A 9729-nucleotide genomic window follows, 5' to 3' on the forward strand; every position below is an offset into this window, starting at 1 on the left:
CGATGGGTTGTGCGAAATCGTTGAGAGCGAGAGTTTACTAAACGATCGAGCTATACGATGGGGCATAAAACTATACGATGGTCTGGTATGATACGATGTACTACACGACAAGGTTCTGAGAGCTGTGGGCTGAAAAAGTTAATCAGACATATGGCGATCGAAGGAAATGCCTGAAGACCATGCAGATTGAGCTGGGCGAAGGAGAAAACATGTAAATCGGCTAAGTTAAGCTGGAAAAAGAGGAAGGAGACACTTCAAATAGAAGGTGGTGAGGTTGGGCATTAGCAGATTGAAAGGAGAACGCCTGGATATGCTCAAAGGTGGAGGGTGAAACACCTATAAATAGGGCAGGATACTTCACTTCAATTCATAAAATATTTCTATTCTGAAAGATCACTTAAAATGGAATAAATGAGAGTAAATAATAGGAATCCGTACATTGAATGGAGAAGAAGCAGCGCTGATCGGAGCGGTGATCAAAACAGTGGCGTTGGACGGAGCAGAGTGTACGGACAGACGCCTGGGCCAAGTTCAAACGAGGAGTTATTCCAAACAACTAGTGCAAATCAGGTGATTTTTGGACCAAAAGCTTTTAAGTTGAAGGTAGTTTTGGTTTGAGGGCTGCTATGAGGAAATTCTAACTCTAAGACTGTCAAAATTAAGGAAAACCGATAGGTGTTCACCAGTGAGAAAACAGTCAAACCAGGTAAAGTTAACTTGAGACTCTAAACTTTCAAAAAGGAAACTCAAGGCAAAACTTTAAGGTAAGCTAGTTAAGACATTTTCAAACATCTTTGTAGAAGGGAATGTCTTGAGATAATGTCCGAAAGGATGAGTAATCTAAGCTTGAAATTGAATTTGAAATAGGGTTCAATAGGAGATCAAGGGAAACCGGGTGAACTGGGAAGGAAAAGCAATCCCAAGCGGATCATGTTTTATTTTCGTGTTTTCCTTACAGGTAGCAGAAGAGTCTAGGTTGCAGGGAGTGGTCAAGGTCTGCCACAAGATAGAATTATTACTAAAGAAAAGTTTTGTAGTCGGGATGGGGCTACGGTTGTAAATATAATTTTGAAACTTGTAAACTGGTTTCCTAAACAAAGTATGTGATTTCATTCATTCTATTAAGTTTTCCACTGCAATATGAAATGTTTTTAAAAGGAAACTAGTACTGAATGGGCAATAGGTGCCCTTAAATAGTGACATCTTTTGTTTTCACGCCTCTTCTTAGCTAAGAGACGAAATCTTGGAGGGGGTGTGACAGAAGAACTGCAGGCTCTCAATAAAATGCGCATATGGGACTATGTTGATTTTGAAGGAACTCTTTACAAAGAGACCAGTGAGCGGAAGTGAGATCATTCCAATCCCCATTGTGACAGAACATACACATTTACAATTAAACAGTAATAGTTATGCATAAACTCTAAATTACAACATGCTTCAAAAGGAAAATACTAAGGATCAAGAGAACTTACCCTTGAAGAACTTTTCTTCTCGTTCCCTCGATTTAACAGCACGATCGTTTACCAGCACGAACGTCACGCCTCAACAATCTCCTCGAACAAGAACAAATACCACTTGACCCTCAAACAATAAGTAGACACTACCAGAATGCTACCTTGTGTCACACCCCGCTCCAGCTTACCCTCTTAACCTGGATGGAATGGTGACTGCAGCAGTTACCAACTCTTTTGCTGCACTTACTGCCTATCTAACCTGTTAAATTTTGCTCAAATCCTGAATATGTATCTTTCATCAATATACGAACAAATTAACTCAAAACTTAACACATTTACATTATAGGGTTTCACAGTATTGTTCATACATAAATATTACAACTTAGTGAGCCCCATCTAGAATACTAGTCATTAGACAGACACATGTGTTCTAACTAATACAGGTCTTCAATTAAGTTTCCTTCAATCTGTTTCTTTGAGTGGTAGAGCAATAGCAGAAAAGTCTTTTGAGAGCTGACCACTACCTGAAAGGAAAACATTTGAAAATATGAGTTAGAAGCCCAGTGAGTGACTAACATTTAATTCATAAATTTCATACATAAATTTGATATTAAAACTGAAAGCTGTAACTGAAAACATAACCTTGGCAACTATTATTCATGTCATCATCAACATCACATAACACTTTTCTTACTTTGCTAGACTATGCCTTAGTCTATTTGTCTAGAGTGGCCCTTTTGCTCACTCCTTATCATTCTTTACTACATTACTACTTAACTGGGAAAGAACCATTTTGTACACTTCCTAAAAACATAATTTGCATCCTTAGTTGAGAGAGAACCTTTACTCAATTCCTCCACGTCATTCCATAGCTAGTGTGGAGTGATCTCGACACTACCAATAACAAGTTTTCTTTCATTCATGTGATTCTAGTTTAAGTATCGTCATACCTTAGGTATTACTGCTCAAATACCTTCTCCGTGTACTTCAGTATCGAGCTGCTTGGATATCTTCTTCGTGTACTTCAGTATCGAGCTATTCAAATTTTAAGACAAAGCTTCAGTACCTTCTCCGTGTCCTTCAGTACTGAGCTATTCAAATTCTAAGACTGAGCTTTAGTACCTTCTCCATGTACTTCAGTACTGAGCTATTCAAATTCTAAGACTAAGCTTCAGTACCTTCTCTGTGTACTTCAGTACTGAGCTATTCAAATTCTAAGACTGAGCTTCAGTACCTTCTCATCTAGTCCTTTAGTACTGAGCTACTCATACTCAATTTGCATATTCTTATCTCTTAATGACTTAGTTACCCAAAAACATTCTATACTAACGCATCCTCATGGTCATTGAAAAGCATAGTATAAGTATAACATTTATGTGAGATGCGTTGCTTGGTAACTATTTGAAAATAGATGTTATAAATAGCTTTCAGTAAACATGCAATGCTAAACATTCATAAGCATTAACAATTTACTTAAAACATTTAAAGCATTTAGAGTCACTCATAGTCTTTGGAAATCCTCTTCATGTATATGCTTACTGTACGTTGAACACTTAGCCAAATTCTTAGGCCTTAACTTGACTAGGCAACAACTTCATTACCATACGTCCATGCCTTGCGTTAGGCGTTCAAGTCTCCTATGCGACCAAGCTTTCAGCTCACACCTATTGCCCATCACATAGCAACCTTTACGCCCATCGTTTAGCTCATATGCCCATCTTGTGGCACATCAACGTATGCCCCATGGGCTCGTCTGGTTGAGCCCATCGTTCAGCTCATACGCCCATCTTGTGGCACATTAACGCATGCCCCATGCGTTCATCTAGTTGCGCCCATAAACTCCAATGCAACCTTGCGCCCATCATTCAATTCATGCACTTACCGCTTCAATATGTGTTGCATAGTCTAATGCTTCTCAGCGCGTCCTTGCGCCAATTCAACCTCCAACGCATACGCTCAACATCATCGTCAAGCCCTTAAAGTTGCTTGCTTGTTCAACCCAAGCAGCTGCCTGCTTGCTCAAGATTCCAGATTTAAATTTAAATTTTAATAACTAATTTTTCAGGAATTTTTTCAAGAAATTTCCTTCTACAAACACTCTGTGAAATGTCTTAGCAAGCTTAACTTAAAATTTCAGTTCAGAATTCCTCGTGGTTATGCTGGAATCCTCAGATTATAAAGACTGGCCCAACTTACCCGAGAATTCGACCTCCAACCGGATTCTTCATATTCCAACTTGATTCCGCTAGAATCACCCTCCGACATTTCAACCTCAGCAACTAGACATACTCGAGGTTTGAATGGCTCTGGAATTACTTCATTTGCACGAGCGAACTTCTCCAAACCTCTGTTTGAAGTCGAGCTTCCCTTTTTAAACTAGCAGCTGTATGTTCTCCTTTTAACATCAAGCTGCCATCTCATCCTTAAAAGATAATATCAAACTTGAGTATGATAGCTGGTTTAGTTGATCAATCACCAAGATGATCTTTCCCTCTTGGTTATCGATGCAAGGGTTAGCTCCCAAGCCAACGCTTGCAACCACATGGTCGCATACCTCCTCCTCAATGCATCGCCCAATCTAGCTAACGCATAGCTCACTTAGAGGCTATTGTGTCCCTCTTTTGGTTGCATACTTCTAAGCCAACGCATGTCCTAGCCCATGCATAGCTGTCTTATCATATCAACCATGCGTTAGGCCTTCCTCGTTTCATAGCATAACTCTAGCATGCATCACATACTCCATCATTTAGCGCCCAATGTCTATCGTCTAGCGCTCAACATCTATCATCTAGCGCTGATGCCGATCATCTAGTGCTTATCATGCAGCTCATCATCTAGCGCTTGTCGTGCAGCTCATCGTCTAGCGCTGATGCCAATCGTGCAGTGCCAATGCCCTATCACTTAGCGCTATCGTCCAAAGTATAGCGCTATCGTTTAGCTCCACGCAATTACTACACAATCGCCTACCTCATCGTGTAGTGTCGTTCACTTACTAGACGATCGCATACCCAATCGTATAGTGTCGCTCATCTGCTACATGATCGTTCAACGCCTTTACTCGTACATACTTGAGGCTGCCACAAGCCTTATGAATGCATCATGCCTTTCAACTCATGCGTTCATCCTTAGTACCAACACATAGTTTATCCCTGCCTTCAACACTTAGCCTCTACAAGCCTTGGTCGCTACACACGCAACCCCATGCGTCCACACTTCTCCATCAATGCATGCTTACACTTTGCTTCCAAACTTAGCCAATTTTCACTTGTTTTATTATCTAAAACTCACCCTTGACTAAGTATTTCTAACACTTAGAATTTTCTTCCTCCATCTGCCTACTTTCTTTACCTTCTTTCACAATTTTACTTAACACGCTTATTACTCACTTATGTAGGAAAAATGGAGTACGGGGTTGACACCTTGGTATTCTCGGTGTGAGAATCCAGGAGTTATGGGCTCTGTATGGATTTGATAGAGGGTAGGAGGAATTGATAGATCGTATAGACGATCGACTAAGTGGAAGATTACTAAAGTCTATCATATAGACCGATTACTTGATCGTTTAGAAAACAAGTGTCTATTGTATAGCAAACTCATTGCATGATCATTTATACTCTCAAGCTATTGTATAGCTATTTCTTTTGTGCGTTCGATTATCAATCGCTTAATGGTCGCATAATGAAAAAATGAAAATGATTTTCATTTTATCCATCGGTTACCTTAACTGATCACAACTTCCCACTAAGTTGGTTATTGGGAGAAAAAGTCGAAACCAATTATCTCATAATTGATTTAATTACAAATAAATAATATATTCATAATCTATAGTTTTAATATCACATCTCATGCAATATATAAACCATAGTTCTTTTTATCCTTTATAACATTTAATAATAATTCCTCCAATTAATGTATCTAATACATTAAGTCAATTATATCTCATATAATTGATGCAATTTAATTATATCATATATAATCAATTTTTCTCTTGTTAATTTTAACACTTCAAACTAACCCAAAAATTGATTCTCAACATGAATCCATTGAGCTACCAAGGGGACCTTATGGACCTATAGTTTGAAGCTTTAACGATACGTGAATAACTGACTAAACTCTTTAATCACGATATCCACCATCCGTTAACTGTTGAGCATTCCACTAAAGACCGATAGCTGCACTCTTTGCGTTACAAATATACTTCTGTGTCCATTGGATATAATTAATGAACAGTACGATGACCCTTCACAAATCGCTCGTAAGTACAGCCGGCCCAATTTACCGTTTTTCCCTGTAGTTACATCTAACTTCTTAAGTACTACCGATTCCTCTAATGAACAATACATTATAGTCCTACTATGAGTAATCCTTTTCGGGCCAAGAGAAGGTGTAGCGCCACATTGTTTAAGTCCTAGAATCAGCCCTTAAGGGAGCAATTTATCTACTTACCCCTGAATCGGGGAAGCAATGAATTCCATCTTGTGTAGCTGAGTTCCTAGCTCCTCAATTAGACGAATCTCCAAAGTGGTAGGTTTGAGTCGGCGATCTGGCCACTCGCACCCATACAAATCAAAGGATTGCCCTCATAGGTAGGAGTTCCCAACTCACTCAAGATTAAGGTCATGCTACCTATGGTCATCCTAGTGAAATGAAAGTCTCTGTCATGAACGGTGTTATATAACGAGACTATACATTTCGTGATCCGGTCTTATACAAACTCTTTTGTATAAAGCATCCCGCTCGCATGTCTAATACATGAATGGTCAGGATCATACCATTTGTGCACTTTACAACACTTGTAACATCTACAAAGTGGGCCACACTCATAGCGTCATCAGGATAAGGTTTCCCTCCTTTATCCATATACTACAGACCATTTAGGTTATCACTTAAAGCACGATCCACTTGTATGTCATCACATACATGCTTAAGTTACAACGACAACCAGAGATCTTAGTTTATTGGTTTGTGGTTAATGCAACTAAAATATCCCATATTTCAAAGATTGAAGTGAATAAAATATCTCATATTATTACATCACAAAATATTTGTTCATACAGGTATTTATAAACTACTAAACCCTACGAGATTTAGGACATCAATCTCAATAGATTTACCCCTCGGAAAGAAACTCATTGGTTGCAAGTAGGTCTACAAGATCAAGACTCGCTTTGACGACTCTGTTGAGCGTTATAAAGCTCGATTGGTAGCAAAAGGATATTATCAAGAGTATGGGATCGATTACAAAGAGACCTTCGCATCTGTGGCATGAATGACATCTGTTTGGTTTCTCTTAGCAATTGCTGCAACTAAACAATGGCCACTTTTTCAAATGGATATCAAGAATGTCTTCCTTAATGGTGACAAAGTATACATGCAATCGCCCCCCAGGTGTCTCTTGTCCAACCCAGAAAGTATGCCTCCTCCGATGAGCATTGTATGGTTTGAAACAAACCCCTCGAGCTTGGTTTGCAACTTTTAGTTCCACTATCATTCAACTTGGATGTACGTCCAGTTCTCATGACATAGCACTATTTACGTGACGGACAACTCATAGTATTGTTCTTCTTTTCCTATATGTTGATGATATGATTATTACTGGGGATGATCCTTAAGCTATCTTTGATCTACAATGCTATCTTGGCGAACACTTTGAGATGAAGGACTTGGGTTCACTTACTTTCTTGCCCTTGAAGTATCATTGAGCTTTGCCAGTTATTCGTTGTCTCAAGTAAAGTATGCCTCGGATCTTTTAGTGCGTTCTGGTATTACTGACTCTACTACAGCTCCAACACCACTCGATCCCAATGTTCACTTGACTCTGTTTGATGGAACTCTACTTGAGGATGCCAGTCTCTATCGTCAACTTGTCGATAGTCTTATTTATCTGACAGTCACCCGTCCTGACATTGTATATGTTGTTCACATTGTTAGTCAGTTCATGGCTACCCCTCGGATCATTCATTTTACTATTGTTCTTCATGTCCTCTGTTATGTCAAAGGTACTTTGGGGCATGGACTTCGGTTTTCTGCCTAGTCTTCCCTGGTTTTATCAGGTTATTCTGATGCTGATTGGGCTAGTGATTCTACTGACCGACATTCTATCTCCAGTTATTGTTTCTACCTTGGTGATTCTCTCATTTCTTGACGCAATAAGAAATAGAACGTTGTTTCCCGTTCTAGTATGGAGTCTGAATATCATGCTCTGGTTAATGCTATGTCAGAACTCTTGTGGCTTCGTTGGCTTCTTACTGATATGGGAGTCCCTCATTCGTCTGCCACTATACTTCACTATGACAATCGTAGTGTCATTCAGATTGCTCACAATGATGTCTTCATGAATGCACCAAGCATATTAAGAATGATTATCACTTTGTTCGTCATCATCTCCTGAGCGAAACTCTATTCTTACGCTTTATTTCCACCGCTGAGCAACCCACCGAAATTTTCACCAAAGCTTTGCCTCCTGTCGTTTTCTCCAACTACTTAACAAACTCGAGTTGATTCCTACCTTACCAACTTGAGTTTGAGGGAGGGTGTGAATGTATACTAAGTCTCCTGTATACTAAATCTCCTTTGGAGAGTCTTTAGGCTTTGATTTTTTTTTTAATCTTCTAATTCCACTTTGGATGAAGAAGTTTTTTCTTTTTAGGTGGCTTTCGAACTTCCTATCCTAATATGACTTACCTCTGTTCTTAATGAGGAAACTAGAAGTGGTTGTATCTAGTGTGATTCAATGAATTTTTGGTTTGAAAAAATGCAATCTATAAACATATAAAATATGAAATACAACACTATTTTTCATTAAACCCTTATTTTCATTTTTTTTAGGCCACTAACCAAACGTCATTAAAGAGCATAGAGTATATATGTCACGCCCCCTCCCAAATTTACCTCTTTCACTTAGAAGGGGACGTGAAGACAACATATATCATCTTCCTGTGATACTTATTGTCCACCTTAACCTGTTTTAACAATTAACTTTTATAACTAAGTAACAACTTAACTCAATTTCTTATTTGATTAAAAACAAACTTAATGTTCATCCAATTTATGATTTTAAACTCCAAAAAAAAAAAAAAATGCATACAACCTAAACCCCAAGATCATTAACAACTAAGACAAAGAATTAGCCCTGTAGTGTGGCAAAACTCGACTTTGTGTGGCACCCGAAACTCTCATCTTCCGCTACCTGGGGGGAGGGGAGGGGGAATAAAAACATAAAGAATGAGCTGAGAAGCCTAGTGAGTGGTATTTTAATACGAAGATAGGTTTTTCTTTTAAACATTTAGAAAATCATTTTAAATGTAAGCCAACAGTACAGTATTGAAATATTAATTCAAGTTCCAAAACACGAGCATCAATAGATAAATGTATCAACTTAGTAAAAGATATGATCACAAATTTTCTCAAATATATCCAAGAATAAAATCTAGTTTATTCTAATGGGCACTGGGGTACACGCACGGGCATGGTTGATGGGCACTGGGGTTGTGGGCGCGTTGGGCTGAGTGCGGGCATGTGGGCATAGGGTGCATGCACGGACGGGACGTGTGTGCACGTGGGTGGTCGTGGGTGTGCAGGGTGAGTGGCATGTGCATGAGGTTTGGTGTCTACATTAGGCACCCTGGGCTATCTTCCTTGACCCTGATTTTTCAGCAACCTTTTATAATTTTATAAAATTTAGCCACATCACTTCAAATAACTTTTATAGAACTAAGAGGGACCTTTGAACTTACTAACCTTAATTTTTGGGGATTTGAAACCCATTGAAAATACCCTAAATAACCCTATAAATCAACGTTGTCTAGTTTTGCCTTTTTCACCGACCACCCTCAGATTTCTTCAAGTTTTTTCAATCTTTCCAGCCTCAATCTTTAACAGTATCCCATGATTGGCATCCTCACTCCTTGTTCTTCAATTTAGCTCAAGATTTTTTGAATTTGCATGAGTAGTTTGGAAGAACTAACCCCTTCTTTCTCCCTTTTATACATAACTCAACATGCACCACCCTAAGTAATATGCTGGCAACTTCTGCTTCTCTCTTTCCACATGGCTTCAACATGCAAAACCATCTTCCATCTCCTTTTTTAGGTGTCTTTAATCCAAAAATAATCCCCCCACCTCCTACTTCAAAGGGGTGAAGCGTCCTTAATTAAATTAATCTTCATCCACCTTCTACTTCCATCACTTTGCTACCTCCTCCTTTCCCTCATGCATACCCTTCTTCTAGCACCTCCTTGAGGTGTCCTCAGCCCACATTTAAGTCTTCCACCCC

Source organism: Benincasa hispida, chromosome 1 (assembly GCF_027475165.1).
Source record: "Benincasa hispida cultivar pf3 chromosome 1, pf3_genome.v1.1, whole genome shotgun sequence".
Taxonomy (NCBI): domain Eukaryota; kingdom Viridiplantae; phylum Streptophyta; class Magnoliopsida; order Cucurbitales; family Cucurbitaceae; genus Benincasa; species Benincasa hispida.